The sequence below is a fragment of the Eretmochelys imbricata genome, chromosome 1, assembly GCF_965152235.1.
Source record: "Eretmochelys imbricata isolate rEreImb1 chromosome 1, rEreImb1.hap1, whole genome shotgun sequence".
Lineage (NCBI taxonomy): Eukaryota > Metazoa > Chordata > Testudines > Cheloniidae > Eretmochelys > Eretmochelys imbricata.
In genome coordinates, this window is record NC_135572.1 from 267403453 (window position 1) to 267422309 (window position 18857).

Consider the following 18857-nt stretch of genomic DNA (forward strand, 5'->3'; position numbering starts at 1 on the left):
TGGATGTGCAGGTGAACGAGCCTCTGATAGTGTGGCTGATGTTATTAGGCCCTGTGATGGTGTCCCCTGAATAGATATGTGGGCACAGTTGGCAACCGGCTTTGTTGCAAGGATAGGTTCCTGGGTTAGTGGTTCTGTTGTGTGGTATGTGGTTTTTGGTGAGTATTTGCTTCAGGTTGGGGGGCTTGTCTGTAGGCAAGGACTGGCCTGTCTCCCAAGATTTGTGAGAGTGTTGGGTCATCCTTCAGGGTAGGTTGTAGATCCTTAATAATGCGTTGGAGGGGTTTTAGTTGGGGGCTGAAGGTGACGGCTAGTGGCGTTCTGTTATTTTCTTTGTTAGGCCTGTCCTGTAGTAGGTGACTTCTGGGAACTCTTCTGGCTCTATCAATCTGTTTGTACTTTCTGTTTAGCGAAGAGAGGTTAAAGTCCTCGCAGTGTTTTTCTGCATAATATGAATTGGCAGTACCATTTTCATTTTGGCAGTCGCTGATGTAAATAGCTCTGAGACACATGATCTGAGGGTCAGTGTCTTGTGTGTGGAATAATGACATAGTTTTTATGTTGTCTTTTTATTCCTGCTTGGTGCCCTGAGAGATCTTTCAGTATTATTAACAATATATGTCTGAAGCCCTATCTATCCTAGAAAATTAGTTTCTATATCGCTGTTGAAAATAGCTTTGTCCCATCTACATTAGCAGTTAGATCATTTTCAGTACCAGTTCAGAAAGCATGATTGAGGCTTGGTGGAAGTTCATATTGAACAAAATACACTGTAATTCAGTTTAAAAACCAAATATTTTTCTAGGCATTTTATACTATGTCAAATTTAAACTTGCCTGCAGAGTGTAGTAGTGGTGATCTATAGAAATCAGTAGAATATTGTTCTTCTCTCCTGGGTGCTGGGAAGGGTGGTAGATTTTACCATTCCTTCCTCTCTTTTGATTTGAAGGGTGGTCTTCCTTTCCTCCTGGCAGAAGGTATGGTGGACTCTGGAAATCCTACTCCTCTGCTACTAGCTAACGAGCAGAGAGGGAGTTCACCATACTGGGAGGAGATGAGGGATTCTAACTCTTCTTCTGGCAACCAGCAGGAGTACCTTTCCCACTTCTTCCTTAGCTCTTCCTGTTCATCAGAAGTTCCATTTCTCTGTTCTGCCTTGTGAAAGCCAGGCAAAGCAAAGAAACACTTGCGTGACCAGGGGATTGATTCTACAGTAAATTCTGTATATTTGGAATCATGGCAACAGGTCCTGGACTATAGATGACAAAACATCCGGTTTCTTATGTTCTCATTTTAAAATCCTAAATGAGTTTGTCACCTTTGGAATATCCTAATTAGGAAAATGAGATTTTTCTGTGACATATCTTTAGGCAGCCTGAAGCTTATTGAATATAGAGCAAGCTCACAGTTGCTTTGTTGGAACCATTCCGGCACATGAGTCAGGACTAAGATTCAAACTAAAGTCCCTGCTGTCAAGCATTTACGCGCTTAGCAGTAAGATATTTGAGCCATGATGGCCGCAAAGACCCCTTTTTTGTCTCCCAATGGACTGCTCCTAGCCAGAGATTGTTTGTATGAAAACCACATCCCAGAATGCTTTTAGTTAATGCCAGAAGCTGAGAAGAAAACATTTCAGTTTGACAGCTAGTTCCATGACAAGAATGGTTTATTGCTTCACCATGTTGCTCATTAACTATAAGCTCTAGCCAGCCAACAAAACTGAATTTAAAAAACCTGCAACCTGTTCAATCATACCTCTACAATAAACTTTGTCTTTTGTATAGTGCTTGAACTACTGCAATTGGAACAATTTCAATGAATTGCACAGAGCTGTTCAGGTTGCCTGTGTGGCTATTAGCTGCTTGTTTTAGAACACTTTTAATTAGAAAGAGATGGTTGCATATTTTCATACCAGTTGGGGAGTGAGTAAAGAGAACTGGTTGCCCTGAACTCTGTATTATTTGAAACAGATTTTGACACTGTCCACCTTTTTGGTGATGATGTAATACCGTTTCTCCTTCACTTTAGGATAAATATCCATCATACAATCCAAGAGTCCATTCTCCCCAGAAAGGAATATCTCACATTAAGAGGTTTTTAGCCTGTAGAGTTTCCTACTCTTTTTTTGTGTGTGTGCGCATGTGATTTACTACCCCAGACCTTGCAGAAGAAACCATTTCTTCCTGCACAGAGAAGCTATGCTTTCAGGAGTTCCTGTTGCTGTTGCCCTGAAATCCTCTGTGAAAGATATTCTATAGTCCAGAGAGAAATACAGCCACATGTTGAATTAATCTGTGCTGTTTTCTTTGATGGCTTGTTGTTTCGGAGTGAAGGGGATGAAAGAGGATCTTAGAGGAACCCAGCTTTCCCTGTAATCATATTCTGCTCCTTCCAGTTCTGCAAGCTGGAACCTCACCAGGTCCCTGCAGTGAGATTTATGTGAGGTCACTAAAAGGGAGGCACTTGCTGGAAGTGTATTAATCTTTCCACATGTGAATGTAGAGTGCAAGGCCCTATATGAATAAAGTCTAGGGAAAAACTTAGCCAAGGGGTCGTGGTGTTTCATAGATTTCCTAATCAAGCCAGGTTTCAGAGTAACAGCCGTGTTAATCTGTATTCGCAAAAAGAAAAGGAGTACTTGTGGCACCTTAGAGACTAACCAATTTATTTGAGCATGAGCTTTCGTGAGCTACAGCTCACTTCATCAGATGCATATCGTGGAAACTGCAGCAGGCTTTATATATACACAGAGAATATGAAACAATACCTCCTCCCACCCCACTGTCCTGCTGGTAATAGCTTATCTAAAGTAATCGTCAGGTTAGGCCATTTCCAGCACAAATCCAGGTTTTCTCACCCTCCACCCCCCCACACAAATTCACTCTCCTGCTGGTGATAGCCCATCCAAAGTGACAACTCTTTACACAATGTGCATGATAATGAAGTTAGGCCATTTCCTGCACAAATCCAGGTTCTCTCACTCCCTCACCCCCCTCCAAAAACCCACCCCCATACACACACAGACTCACTCTCCTGCTGGTAATAGCTCGTCCAAACTGACCACTCTCCAAGTTTAAATCCAAGTTAAACCAGAACATCTGGGGGGCGGGGGGTAGGAAAAAACAAGAGGAAATAGGCTACCTTGCATAATGACTTAGCCACTCCCAGTCTCTATTTAAGCCTAAATTAATAGTATCCAATTTGCAAATGAATTCCAATTCAGCAGTTTCTCGCTGGAGTCTGGATTTGAAGTTTTTTTTGTTTTAAGATAGCGACCTTCATGTCTGTGATTGCGTGACCAGAGAGATTGAAGTGTTCTCCGACTGGTTTATGAATGTTATAATTCTTGACATCTGATTTGTGTCCATTTATTCTTTTACATAGAGACTGTCCAGTTTGACCAATGTACATGGCAGAGGGGCATTGCTGGCACATGATGGCATATATCACATTGGTGGATGTGCAGGTGAACGAGCCTCTGATAGTGTGGCTGATGTTATTAGGCCCTGTGATGGTGTCCCCTGAATAGATATGTGGGCACAATTGGCAATGGGCTTTGTTGCAAGGATAAGTTCCTGGGTTAGTGGTTCTGTTGTGTGGTATGTGGTTGTTGGTGAGTATTTGCTTCAGGTTGCGGGGCTGTCTGTAGGCAAGGACTGGCCTGTCTCCCAAGATTTGTGAGAGTGTTGGGTCATCCTTTAGGATAGGTTGTAGATCCTTAATAATGCGTTGGAGGGGTTTTAGTTGGGGGCTGAAGGTGACGGCTAGTGGCGTTCTGTTATTTTCTTTGTTAGGCCTGTCCTGTAGTAGGTAACTTCTGGGAACTCTTCTGGCTCTATCAATCTGTTTCTTTACTTCCGCAGGTGGGTATTGTAGTTGTAAGAAAGCTTGACAGAGATCTTGTAGGTGTTTGTCTCTGTCTGAGGGGTTGGAGCAAATGCGGTTGTATCGCAGAGCTTGGCTGTAGACGATGGATCGTGTGGTGTGGTCAGGGTGAAAGCTGGAGGCATGCAGGTAGGAATAGCGGTCAGTAGGTTTCCGGTATAGGGTGGTGTTTATGTGACCATTGTTTATTAGCACTGTAGTGTCCAGGAAGTGGATCTCTTGTGTGGACTGGACCAGGCTGAGGTTGATGGTGGGATGGAAATTGTTGAAATCATGGTGGAATTCCTCAAGGGCTTCTTTTCCATGGGTCCAGATGATGAAGATGTCATCAATATAGCGCAAGTAGAGTAGGGGCTTTAGGGGGCGAGAGCTGAGGAAGCGTTGTTCTAAATCAGCCATAAAAATGTTGGCATACTGTGGGGCCATGCGGGTACCCATAGCAGTGCCGCTGATCTGAAGGTATACATTGTCCCCAAATGTGAAATAGTTATGGGTAAGGACAAAGTCACAAAGTTCAGCCACCAGGTTAGCCGTGACATTATCGGGGATAGTGTTCCTGACGGCTTGTAGTCCATCTTTGTGTGGAATGTTGGTGTAGAGGGCTTCTACATCCATAGTGGCCAGGATGGTGTTATCAGGAAGATCACCGATGGATTGAAGTTTCCTCAGGAAGTCAGTGGTGTCTCGAAGGTAGCTGGGAGTGCTGGTAGCGTAGGGCCTGAGGAGGGAGTCTACATAGCCAGACAATCCTGCTGTCAGGGTGCCAATGCCTGAAATGATGGGGCGCCCAGGAGTTCCAGGTTTATGGATCTTGGGTAGTAGATAGAATATCCCAGGTCGGGGTTCCAGGGGTGTGTCTGTGCGGATTTGATCTTGTGCTTTTTCAGGAAGTTTCTTGAGCATATGCTGTAGTTGCTTTTGGTAACTCTCAGTGGGATCATAGGGTAATGGCTTGTAGAAACTCGTGTTGGAGAGCTGCCGAGCAGCCTCTTGTTCATATTCCGACCTATTCATGATGACAACAGCACCTCCTTTGTCAGCCTTTTTGATTATGATGTCAGAGTTGTTTCTGAGGCTGTGGATGGCATTGCGTTCCGCATGGCTGAGGTTATGGGGCAAGTGATGCTGCTTTTCCACAATTTCAGCCCGTGCACGTCGGCGGAAGCACTCTATGTAGAAGTCCAGTCTGCTGTTTCGACCTTCAGCAGACTGGATCAGCGGCACTGCTATGGGTACCCGCATGGCCCCACAGTATGCCAACATTTTTATGGCTGATTTAGAACAACGCTTCCTCAGCTCTCGTCCCCTAAAGCCCATACTCTACTTGCGCTATATTGATGACATCTTCATCATCTGGACCCATGGAAAAGAAGCCCTTGAGGAATTCCACCATGATTTCAACAATTTCCATCCCACCATCAACCTCAGCCTGGTCCAGTCCACATAAGAGATCCACTTCCTGGACACTACAGTGCTAATAAACAATGGTCACATAAACACCACCCTATACCGGAAACCTACTGACCGCTATTCCTACCTGCATGCCTCCAGCTTTCACCCTGACCACACCACACGATCCATCGTCTACAGCCAAGCTCTGCGATACAACCGCATTTGCTCCAACCCCTCAGACAGAGACAAACACCTACAAGATCTCTGTCAAGCTTTCTTACAACTACAATACCCACCTGCGGAAGTAAAGAAACAGATTGATAGAGCCAGAAGAGTTCCCAGAAGTTACCTACTACAGGACAGGCCTAACAAAGAAAATAACAGAACGCCACTAGCCGTCACCTTCAGCCCCCAACTAAAACCCCTCCAACGCATTATTAAGGATCTACAACCTATCCTAAAGGATGACCCAACACTCTCACAAATCTTGGGAGACAGGCCAGTCCTTGCCTACAGACAGCCCCGCAACCTGAAGCAAATACTCACCAACAACCACATACCACACAACAGAACCACTAACCCAGGAACTTATCCTTGCAACAAAGCCCGTTGCCAATTGTGCCCACATATCTATTCAGGGGACACCATCACAGGGCCTAATAACATCAGCCACACTATCAGAGGCTCGTTCACCTGCACATCCACCAATGTGATATATGCCATCATGTGCCAGCAATGCCCCTCTGCCATGTACATTGGTCAAACTGGACAGTCTCTATGTAAAAGAATAAATGGACACAAATCAGATGTCAAGAATTATAACATTCATAAACCAGTCGGAGAACACTTCAATCTCTCTGGTCACGCAATCACAGACATGAAGGTTGCTATCTTAAAACAAAAAAACTTCAAATCCAGACTCCAGCGAGAAACTGCTGAATTGGAATTCATTTGCAAATTGGATACTATTAATTTAGGCTTAAATAGAGACTGGGAGTGGCTAAGTCATTATGCAAGGTAGCCTATTTCCTCTTGTTTTTTCCTACCCCCCCCCCCCCCCCCCCCCAGATGTTCTGGTTTAACTTGGATTTAAACTTGGAGAGTGGTCAGTTTGGACGAGCTATTACCAGCAGGAGAGTGAGTCTGTGTGTGTATGGGGGTGGGTTTTTGGAGGGGGGTGAGGGAGTGAGAGAACCTGGATTTGTGCAGGAAATGGCCTAACTTCATTATCATGCACATTGTGTAAAGAGTTGTCACTTTGGATGGGCTATCACCAGCAGGAGAGTGAATTTGTGTGGGGGGGGTGGAGGGTGAGAAAACCTGGATTTGTGCTGGAAATGGCCTAACCTGACGATTACTTTAGATAAGCTATTACCAGCAGGACAGTGGGGTGGGAGGAGGTATTGTTTCATATTCTCTGTGTATATATAAAGCCTGCTGCAGTTTCCACGATATGCATCTGATGAAGTGAGCTGTAGCTCACGAAAGCTCATGCTTAAATAAATTGGTTAGTCTCTAAGGTGCCACAAGTACTCCTTTTCTTTTTGCTAATCAAGCCAGCTGAACTGCTGTCACTTTGTATACTAGAATCCCCAAGAGAGATTGTTTTCAGATTACATTATAGGTGACACATAATATTAGTCAGCTGGTACAAGACCTAATTTTATTTTGTTCAGTAATTATGGCCTACATTCTTTGTTCCTAGATGTATAATTGACAGCCATATTAAACCACAGATTATTTGCTTGTGCCCAGTTTACCAAGTGATCTCTAGATCACTGTCTCAGTGACCTGTCCATTTCTTGACCACTCCCCCAATTTTTGTGTCATCTGCAACTTTATCAGTGATGATTTTTTGTTTTTTTTTTTCCAAGTCATTCATGAAAATGTTAAATAGCATAGGGCCAAGAACCAATCCCTTATAGGATCCCACTGGAAACACACCTACTTGATTGATTCCCCATTTAGAATTACATTTTAAGACCTATCAGCTGGCCAGTTTTTAATCCTTTTAATGTGTGCCATGTTAATTTTATATCATTCTGATGTTTTATTGAAAATGTTATATGGTAACAAGTCAAAGTACATTGCATCAACACTATTTCCTTTATCAATCAAACTTGCAATCTCATTATAAAAAAAGATATCAAGTTAGCTTGATAGGATCTATTTTCCATAAACCAATGTCAATTTGCATTTATTACAATACTCTTTTGATTCTTGATTAATCAAGTCCTGTATTAGCTGTTGCATTATCTTGCCTGGGATTGATGTCAGGCTGACAGGCCTATAATTACTTGGATCATTCTGTCTACCCTTTTTAAAACTTGGCACAACTGTAGCTTTCTTCCAGTCCTCTGGAACTTTCCCAGTGCTCCAGGACTTATTGAAAGTCAACATTAACAGTCTAGTGAGCTTTTCAGTCAGCTCTTTTAAAACTCTTTGATGCAAGTTATCTGGGTTTGCTAATTCAAAAATGTCTCACTTTAGTAGCTTCTGTTTAACATCCTTCAGAGATTCTAGTGGAATGGATACTACTGCTTTCCTGGGTAAAATTCCTGCTTATGCAGGTGGATCTTTACAGCACCAGCTAGAACATTGTTGGCAGAAATGGATGCTTAATCTGAAGGATTGCATCATAAGGGGGTGTGTGTTTTGTTTTTTATTCCTAGGTCATAGCTGTGGTCGAAACTAAGGCATTGTCTACACTGCCAAGTTTTTTCTGTGAAAGACAACTTCTCTTGACAAAACAGTGGAGGTGTACGCACTGCAGTGCCACTTTTGGCATTGAAACTCCTCAGTTTCATTGGCGAAATAAAGCCACCTCAACGAGACTCAGAGGGCTTTTTACGCAAAAGTTTCATCGACAAATTGCCACTGTAGACACCACACTTGGACTTTTCTTCTGTACCATGATTTCTGTGAAGTCCTTCTCAGCAGAATTGCTCTAGGTGGTGGTCTGTCTGATTAATCCAGTCTGCCTTCATTAGGTTTTAGTCTTTTAAACTACTGGGACAACACTATTGGTCACATTCAGGGCTGTCTTTAGAGACCTGTGGTAGCACTATTAAAACAGGAGGGAGCAAATGAATGTCCAGTCTTCCCTGATTTTCATTCAGTGAGAGAGAGTAGATTCACTGTACAGGTCCTCTCGTGCCGTGACTGGTAAAAAGCCAGTGGGGCAAGCTGGGCAGATTATGATGGTGATTAATTCATGCATCCCTGAGGAGAGCGCTGCTAGCAACCCATAAGCATGCTGTAGTCTGGCCCTAGCGCAAAACACAATCACTTGATATTGATGACATAGCAATTTAGGGCTTATCTACAAGAACAATTAGTTTGCGGCAAGCTGGGGAGTGAATCTGCCATGCACTAGCCTGCTGCAGACTAACTGTCCATGTGGATCCTGCTGCAGGGTCCACATGGATGATTGTTTCGCAGCAGGCTCTTGCATGGTAGATTCATGCCCCAGCTTGCCACAAACTAATTTGTTCTTGTAGATAAGCCCTTAATATCCAGCCTCTAACCAATACCTTTCAGGGAAGGGCCATTGAAAAGGCGGTCTTATGCCATTCCTGTAGCATCTGATATCCTCCAACTTTGGATCCCAGTCAATCAGGTTTTTAAACCTAGGTCTGACCCTGAAATTGCATTATTCTTGCTGGTAGGTTGATAATACCATTGGACAGTGGATGGCAGTCAGACATGCATCCTGATGCTTTTAGGTTTATTAGTAGCCTTTAATGTTTATCACTGTGTGCTGCTGTCTTGATGATGTTGCTTTGAAGGGTCGCCACAAGTTAATTTCTGAGAAATCCCAGGGAGTTGTGCAGGGTGATGGCTTTGTTTTTTGAGCACTTTCAGTACAGTCACTCCAGAAGATTCCGTTTTCACTTGTTCAAAGTGTACATGAAGTCCCTGGGGTAGATTGTGAGACATGATGGGCTACACCGTGGATGACTCTCTCATTTCTATGGATCCTTTTCATTATGTCCAGATGGAACCGTTTCCCTGTTCTGTTAATGTTTGGTAGAAACAAGACACTGGATGAAAGTCAGTTGGCTTAGATTTAGTTCAGATACTATGATCGTAATATTTATTGGCAAGGAGAAGCATTGTTAAAAAGTAGGAAATAGTGTAACCTCTTTCTCAGTTGAGGGTATTTACTCACCTATTGCAGAAGTGTTTCACAGTGTTATACTAGACTCTGCTTTGGTCCTGGGTTCCCAGAGCGGAGCAGTAGTTCGAAACTCCTTTTATACTTGGCTAGCAAAAGTATTATAGAGTATCAGCATGGACTTTGTTAGTTATTGATGCCTCTGTCACCTCAGTGATATAGAACTGGAATGTATTCTATGTGGGTTTACCCCTGAAGACTCCTCAGAAGCTGCAGGGAAGACTGGTGTGAGCATGTTACACTTATGCTTTGGTGTTTGCCCTGGCTGCTAGTTCATGTCTGGGTGAAAACTGGGGTGCCGTCCATACAGCACTTTATCAGTCTTGCAAAACTGTCATGAAAGTGTAGTTTCACAGGCACAGAATCCACTTGCACTTGCCATTTGCCTCAGTGATGGATAATAATGAAAAAAGGATATTTTACTCACTTTTAAAAAAAATTATTCACCCTAGGCCAGCGGTTCTCAAACTTCATTGCATTGCGACCCCCTTCTGACAACAAACATTACTACGTGACCCCAGGAAAGGGGACTGAAGCCTGAGCCCACCCAAATCCCACTGCCTCAGGTGTGGGGGCCAAAGCCTGAGCCCCACTGCCTCGGGTGGGGAAGGGGTCAAAACCAAAGCCCAGTGGCTTCAGCCCAAGCCAGGAGGCTTGTAACCTGAGCCCCACCGCCCAGGGCTGAATCCCTTAGGCTTTGGCTTGGGCCCCGAACCCCAGCAAGTCTAACCCAGCCCTGGTGACCCCATTAAAATGGGGTTGCGACCCACTTTGGGGTCCTGACCCACAATTTGAGAACCATTACCCTGGGCAAATGGACAAGTACAAATGTGTGAGGCCTGCCCTAAATGGTCCCAGCAATTTCAGAGATCACGTCTTCCTTATGTCCTGTTATTACATCAGTTCTTCACACAACACAATTAGTTATGTCCCCCAAGGGTGGAGTTTGCAGGAACTGGTTGACTTCTGTGACAGATCCACACTGCTGGAATGTGTTACTTGAAGTGGGTCTGAGCTTGCCCTCTGATGCAGGACAGTGTAAGATGCATCTTTTGTTCAGGTTTTCCATTAAAGTCAGGCTGTGAAATCTCTAACATTTAGTCTACTGGCTGGTTCTCCCAGTCAGTGTGTGTGTGTGAGTGAGAGACAAAAGATTAAATGCTGTTGGTGGAGAAGGGAAGAGGTTTTACAAAGTATGAGTTCTCCAGTTTTGGAAAAATGTTGATGGTTCTTGACCTAAAATATGTAAAGGGCACCGAGATGCTCTGGTGATGGATGTTATAAATGTGTGTAACAATAAATAATCTAGTATTATAGCATCAATATATTTTTAAGGCTGTCTGCTTGTAACGTGCATTTCCATTCATACTTCTATATTTCAACTCCTATTCTGTGAAAGTCATACTTTTTTGTAGCATGCAGTTATTGGTTCAGAAGAGCAACTTGCTTGGGGCAGGGGAGCATATTGGCACGGGAGCGCAGTGGGTATGAGACGTTTATTCCATTATTAAGCAAACAAAACTGAAAATAAGGCAAAAAGGTAGCTCTTACAACCTCCTTTACAGTCATGAGTTTTTACCTGTGCAATTGTTTTTCATTATAAGTAGGGCCCTATCAAATTTACGGTCCATTTTAGTCTATTTCATGGTCCTAGGATTTTAAAAATTGTAAATTTCATGATTTTCAGCGATTGAATTCTGAAATTTCACGGTGTTGTAATTGTAGGGATCCTGACCCAAAAGGAAGTTGTGGGGGTGTCACAAGGTTATTGGAGGGGGGTTGCAGTACTGCTACCCTTACTTCTGCGCTGCTGCTGGCAGTGATGCTGCCTTCAGAGCTGGGCATCTGGAGAGCGGTGACTGCTGGCCGGGAGCCCAGCTCTGAGGGCAGAGCTGCCGCCAGCAGCAGCAGCGCAGCAGTAAAAATGGCATGGTATGGTATTCCCACCTGTACTTCTGTGCTGCTGCCTGCAAAGCTGGGCCCTAAGTCAGCAGCTGCCACTCTTTGGCCACCCAGCTCTGATGCAAGCAGCACAGAAGTAACGGTGGAATGGTATGGTTTTGTCACCCTTACTTCTGCTCTGCTGGTGGGGCGCTGCCTTCAGATCTGGGCACCTGGCCAACAGCTGCCACTCTCCAGGTGCCCAGCTCTGAAGGCAGTGCAGAAGTAAGGGTGGCAATACCACAACTCCCCCTAAAATAACCTTGTAACCTCCTTGCAACTCCCTCTTGGGTCAGGACCACCAATTTGAGAAACGCTGGTCTCCCCTGTGAAATCTGTATAGTCTAGGGTAAAAGCACACAAAAGGCCAAGGGGGAGACCAGATTTCACAGTTCATGACGTGTTTTTCATGGCTGTAAATTTGGTAGGGGCCTATTTAGAAAGTGGATAAACTTTAAAAAATCATTTTGGAAGCGAGGGGTTGCTTATCTTCAGAAGGAAGTTTGCCTTTCTCTTGTACATATTTTGATCTCGTGATTAATCACAGCTGATTATATATGATTTTTCTTTTCTCTTTTCAGGGTTTTGTTTTTGCACTGAATGTAGCCAGGACGGATCCTTGTGGGCTTTAGTAGCCCGAGGAAACTGTCAAAGGTAAAATCATCTAAACACCAATATACACTTGGAATTTTAAGGGGGAATAGAGCAGAATTAAACTATGCTAACCATTAATTGACTGGCATAGCAATGCTTGTTGCTTTCTTAGCATACTTCCCTTTCTCTTATTTCTTGTGGGTTTGGGTGTAAGATTTTGGTAAATGCTTGATGATTTTCATGCTTGTTGGATAAAGATATGTGTACTGTGGTGTTTTTTGGCAGAGTTCAGTGGCGATAAGAATATCAACCTTTTAGAAACAGTGAAAACTTAGGGTATGTCTCCACTACGAAATAAGGTCTATCTTATGGAAGTCCATTTTTAGAAATCTATTTTATACAGTCGATTGCATATGTACACACTAAGCGCATTACGTCGGCAGAGTGCGTCCACAGTACCGTGGCTAGCGTCGACTTTCAGAGCATTGCACTGTGGGTTACTATCCCACAGTTCCTGCAGTCTCCGCTACCCATTGGAATTTTGGGTTGAGCTCCCAATTCCTGATGGGGCAAAAACATTGTTGCGGGTGGTTTTGGGTACATGTCGTCAGTTACCCCTCCCTCCATGAAAGCAACGGCAGACAATCGTTTCGTGCCTTTTTTCCGTGCAGATGCCATACTGCTGTCAGCAGACGGTGCATTAGGAGTGCTAACCGTCGTCATCATCCACCACTTCCACTGCAACTCTGTTCTCCTGCTCTTGTCTTAATAGCGAATTTCCCCATGTTGTCTGTCATGTGCTCCTGGGTACTTGTGTTCTTCCTCGGGAAATGTGCGCAGTGCTAACCGTCGTCCTCCACCGCTTCTGCTGCAACTCTTCTCTCCTGGTGCCATGAATCCATCTTGCAGGTCCTCTCGTCGTTCTGTATAATATCTATTCTCATGGCATCCATCGTCATCCACCGCTTCTGCTGCAACTCTGCTCTCCTGCAGATGCCATACCACGGCAAGCATGGAGCCCTCTCAGCTCACTGCTGCTGTTGTGAGCATTGCAAACACCTCACGCATTATCCTGCAGTATGTGCAGAACCTGCAAAATCAGGCAAGGAGGCAATGACAGTGTGATCACGATAGTGATGAGGACATGGACACAGACTTCTCTCAAAACACGTGCCCTGGCAATTTGGACACCATGGTGGTAATGGGGCAGGTTCATGCTGTGGAACGCCGATTCTGAGCCCAGGAAACAAGCACAGACTGGTGGGACCGCATAGTGTTGCAGGTCTGGGATGATTCCCAGTGGCTGTGAAACTTTCGCATGCGTAAGAGCACTTTCATGAAACTTTGTGACTTGCTTTCCCCTGCCCTGAGGCGCAAGAATACCAAGATGAGAGCAGCCTTCCCAGTTGAGAAGTGAGTGGTGATAGCTCTTTGGAAGCTTGCAACACCAGACAGCTACCGGTCAGTCGGGAATCAATTTGGATTGGGCAAATCTGCTGTGGGGGCTGCTGTGATCCAAGTAGCCAGTGGAATCACTGAGCTGCTGCTATCAAGGGTGGTGACTCTGGGAAATGTGCAGGTGATAAGTGGATGGCTTTGCTGCAATGGGATTTGCTAACTGTGGTGGGGCGATAGACGGAATGCATATCCCTTTCTTGGGACTGGACCACTTGGCAGCCAGTACATAAACCGCAAGGGGTACTTTTCAATAGTGCTGCAAGCACTGGTGGATCACAAGGGATATTTCGCCACCATCAATATGGGATGGCCGGGAAAGGTGCATGATGCTCGCATCTTCAGGAACTCTGGTCTGTTTGAACAGCTGCAGGAAGGAACTTACTACCCAGACCAGAAAATTACCGTTGGGGATGTTGAAATGCCTACACTTATCCTTGGTGACCCAGCCTACCCCTTAATGCCATGGCTCATGAAGCCATACACAGGCACCCTAGACAGTAGTAAGGAGCAGTACAACTATAGGCTGAGCAAGTGCAAAATGATGGTAGAATGTGCATTTGGACGTTTAAAAGCTTGCTGGCGCAGTTTACTGACTAGGTGAGACCTCAGCAAAACCAGTATTCCCATTGTTATAGCTGCTTGCTATGTACTCCACATATCTGAGAGTGTAAGGGGGAGATGTTTATGGTGGGGTGGGAGGTTGAGGCAAATCGCCTGGCGGCCGATTATGCGCAACCAGACACCAGGTTAATTAGAGCACAGCTGGGCGCCCTGCTCATAAGAGAAGCTTTGAAAACCAGTTTCATGACTGGCCAGGCTACAGTGTGACAGTTCTTTTTGTTTCTTCTTGATGAAAACCCGCCCCCTTGGTTGACTCTACTTCCCTGTAAGCCAACCGACCTCCCCGCTTTGATCACTGCTTTCAGAGGCAATAAAGTCATTATTGTTTCAAAATCATGCATTCTTTATTAATTCATCACACAAATAGGGGGAAAACTCTCAAGGTAGCCCGGGGTGGGTGGGTGAGGAGGGAAGCACCGGTTGGGGTGGTGGATGAAGGGAGGAGGGAAGGACAAGGCTATACTACAGTTCAAAACTTATTGAATGCCGGCCTTCTGTTGCTTGGGCAATCCTCTGGGGTGGAGTGGTTGAGTGAGGAGGATATGGAACTTGGGGAGGAGGGCAGGCGGTTATACAGGGGCTGCAGTGGTGGTCTGTGCTCCTGCTGTCTTTCCTGCAGCACCACCACCAGATGCCTGAGCATGTCAGTTTGTTCCCCCATTAGACTTAGTATTGCGCTCCTCCCTCTTCTCATCACGTTCATTTAATGTTTTCCTGGTCTCTGCCATTGTTTGCCTCTGCACATTCTGCTGAGCTTTCAGTGCGGGAGGACTGCATGAGCTCTGAGAACATTTCATCGTGAGTGTGTTTTTTTCGCCTTCTAATCTGCGCTAGCCTGTGGGATGGAGATGATGGGGGAGCGTTGAAATATTTGCAGCTGCGGGAGGGAGAAAAAGGGAGAGTAGTATTTAAAAAGATACATTTTAGAGAACAAAGGGAAGACTATTTCACACTGAATCAGGCGATTCACATTACATAGCACATGTGCTTTTGGTACAAGGTTGCATTTTGCCTCTTATATTGAGAGCCTGCTGATTTGATGTGAGACATCACGTGCTCGGCTGGGCAACAGAATTCGGCTTGCAGGCAGCCATGGTAAGGCAAAGGGTTTCGGCTTCTTCAACCTTCATAACATGTGGGAACGGTTTCAAACAGAAGCATCCTCCTTTCCCATACCAAGCAAAGCCCGTTGGATTGGCCATTTAACAGGAGGGGCTGCGGCTTTAGGGTGAATGTGCAGCACAACCCAACACCCCCCCCCCCGCCCAATTCTCTTGGATGATCGCTTCACCTCTCACCCCCCTGCATGGCTAGTGTCAGGGAAGATCCCTGTGAACAGCTCAGCATGAATGGGCCTCCCCTCCCATGTGGCTAACAGTGGGGATGATTTCTTTTCAGCCAAAGGCAAACAGCTCAGCAGGAACGGGCACCACTGAATGTTCCCTTAAACAAATTTCCCGCATTTGAACCAATGAATGATATCACTCTCCTGAGGCTAACACAAAGAGATAAAGAATGGATGTTGTTTGAATGCCACCAAAGCCCATGCCCATTCGCTGCAATGCTTTGTTCTGCAATGATTCCAGACTACTTGCTACTGGCTTGGTGTAGTAAAAGTGTCCTACCATGAAGGACGGAATAAGGCTGACCTCCCCAGAAACCTTCTGCAAAGGTTTTTAGAATACCTCCAGGAGAGCTTCATGGTGATGTCCCTGGAGGATTTCCGCTCCATCCCCAGACACGTTAACAGACTTTTCCAGTAGCTATACTGGCCACGAATGCATCCCAAGTCTTCAGGGAAAATTAATCATTAAACATGCTTGCTTGTATTATATTTATAAAGGTACACTCACCAGAGGTGCCTCCTCCGGCTTCATGATCTGGGAGCCTGCCTTGGGAGGGTATTCACTCCAGGGTGATGAACAGTTTCTGGCTGCCGGGGAGAAGGGATTCTCCGCTTGCCTGCTGTGCACTATCCTCAACCTTCTCCTCGAAAAAATCCTCATCCCTGTTGTGTGAGACTTTTTCCCCTCTTGCAGGTGTCCACGGACAGTGGTGGGGTAGTGGTAGGGGCACTCCCTAGAATTGCATGCAGCTCATCAAAGAAGCGGCTCTGGGGCTCTGACCCGGAGCGACCGTTTGCATCCTTTGTTTTTTGGTCGGCTTGCCTCAGCTCCTTAACTTTCACACGACACTGCTGTGTGTCCCTGTTGTAGCCTCTGTCCATCATGCCCTTGGAGATTTTGGCAAACATGTTGGCATTTCGTCTTTTGGAACGGAGTTCTGATAGCACGGATTCGTCTCCCCATACAGTGATCAGATCCAGTACCTCCCTTTCGGTCCATGCTGGAGCTCTTTTGCGATTCTGGGACTGCATGGTCACCTCTGCTGATGAGCTCTGCATGGTCACCTGTGCTGATCAGCTCGCCATGCCGGTCAAGCAGGAAATTAAATTAAAAAGTTCCCGGGGCTTTTCCTGTCTACCTGGCCAGTGCATCTGAGTTGAGAGCGCTGTCCAGAGCGGTCATAATGGAGCACTGTGGGATAGCTCCCGGAGGCCAATACTGTCGAATTGCATCCACACTACCCCAAATTCAACCCAGCAAGGTTGATTTTAGCGCTACTCCCCTCACCGGGGAGGAGTACAGAAATTGATTTTAAGAGCCCTTTAAGTCGATAAAAGAGGCTTGGTCGTGTGGTTGGGTGCAGGCTTAAATCGACCTAATGTTGCTAAATTCGACTGAAATTCGTAGTGTAGACCAGAGCTTAGTCCCATCTGATAATGCAGGTGTACTCCAGGAATTCTGAGGGAATTCTGCACCAAAAAATAAAAAATTCTGCAAATTTTATTTGTCAATAAATAAAGTGGAGCTCCAGCATAGCAGTGGGGAGCACAGGCCACTGGCTGCATGGAGGTGAGGGATCACCCTCCAGTGCCGCTCCCCATCTCCAGGACATGGACTTTAGCAGTGAGGCTGCATCCGACCCAGAAACAGCACAAGGGCCCTGCCCCTTCAAACCGAGTGCACCAGGAGTGGGCAAGCAGGGTCAGCCCGGCAGGATCGAAGTGTGGAGGGATCCAGGTGAGAGGGTTCTGTGTGGGGCAATCTGTGGGCAGTTCAGTGGGGGATCTGAATACACAGGGGCTTGTTGGTGGGGTTCCGGGTGCAATAGCAATGGGACTCTGCAGGTGGGGTCCAGGTGAAGGCAGTTGGGGCTCAGCAGGGAGGTCTGGCTGGGGGGGATGGGGCTCGGCGGGGGTGTGTAGAGGGCATAGTGGGGACATCTGGGTGCTGGGGCAGTGGGGCTTGCTGGTGTGGGGGTCTGGGTGCAGCTGGTTGGGGCTCAGTGTGTTAGGGGTCTAGGTGTTGGGTGCAGGGGGGTGGGGGGTTGAGTGGGAAGGGCAGTGGGAGGCGATCTGGCTGCAGAGGTGGGTGGTCTGGGTGCAGAGGTGGGTGATCTGGATGTGGGGGGGTCCGGATGTGATGGTGGTGGGGGCTCAGCAGGTAGGGGGTGGGTGCAGGGGGGCTCTGGATTCAGGGGATGATGCTCGGTGTGGGGGGCTTGTTTCAGTGGGGGGTGTGGGTATGGAGGTGGGTCCAAGATGCATAGAGGTTGGGCGAATGGGGGAGCAGCTCCTTGTACAGTGAGTGCTCCCCCTGTGATAGGGGCAGGAAGCGGGGGGTGGGGCTTCCTGTAGCTGGGGAGGATTCTGGTCCCCGCCCCAGCCGCTTCTTGCAAGAGAAGAGTAAGTCCTGTCCTCCCCAGCTCAGCTTGACTAGCAGCTGAGCCTGGCGCAGGGTAGAAGCCACCAGTTACAGTGTTCCCAGCCCTGATCCCTCCTATCCTTCCCCCATTTTTCTGTGGGGAAGCAAGGAAATCTGTGGGAGACATGAATTCTGCCTGTGGGAGTGGTGCAGAATTTCCCCAGGAGTAGTTTTTATGTTTCCAGGCACTTCTTCCATTTTTCTCAATAACCATCAACTCCATCATTAAAATGTGGAAATAACTGTCTCCTTTTTCATATATAAAAGAATGTTCTGAGTCTCTGCCCTTCAGAACAGTAAAATTGTAGCACTCTGTTACGATATAACAAGTTGGTTCTTCATCCACTTTATTCCCTTAACATGGCGCAGGGTGCAGGGTTGGGACTGGAAGTGGAGCTAGGTGGCTCTACTTTGCTGCACCCCACCCCTTTGGGGGTTGGCCCACGGGGGCTCCCACCCCACTGTTCCCTGAATGGTCCTCCACGCCCCCATAGGGGAGCGTGCCCTACAGTTTGGGGACCTCTGCCCTAAGGTAAGAATTTGCAGGTATAGTAGGACCACTGTCAAGCTGACAGTTTTTTGATTAATATAGTAACCAGGGTAATATCACTCTACTCTGTATTTGTAAAGCTGGCTTTTGGTATTTGTATTTAGATTATTTTCTATTAAGAGATTTGTTGACCTCCAGTCTGTGTAATTCTTTGCTGACCACACCCTTTTTATGAATGAGTGAATACAATGATTATGTAAATTCTCAGCCATTTCCTTCTGACACTTCTAAATTTAAAACAAATAGTAATATGCTCCTACTAGACACATTGTTCTCTTTAAAAAGAAAAAAATGTCTGTCTATCTTGTCCTGAATGCAAGTCACTGATTGAGATCCAGCCTGTTAAATACAGAGTATTATCTGATTAAAGGCCAAGACTCTCAGTATTATTTGTGGTGTTATATGAGATTCCAGCAAAAATGTTGAAGATGGCAAACCCTTTTTTTATATATTTTTTTAAAATGTTTTTTCC

At 45.9% G+C, this 18857-nt stretch overlaps 1 protein-coding gene across 7 annotated transcripts in view; it reads left to right on the forward strand.

Moving 5' to 3' along the window:
• TNRC6B (trinucleotide repeat containing adaptor 6B) overlaps positions 1-18857 on the forward strand; it is a 217522-nt gene that overhangs the window by 22538 nt on the left and 176127 nt on the right. For 4 of the 7 annotated variants that reach the window (XM_077830285.1, XM_077830343.1, XM_077830350.1 and 1 more), the window contains exon 2: positions 11977-12049. The exons of 2 other annotated variants lie outside the window; for them this stretch is intronic. The gene's annotated coding sequence lies outside the window, so the exon portion shown is untranslated. Of the gene's footprint in view, positions 1-11975; positions 12050-18857 lie in introns of those variants that run through there. One more of the 7 variants, XM_077830319.1, reaches the window with a different exon arrangement.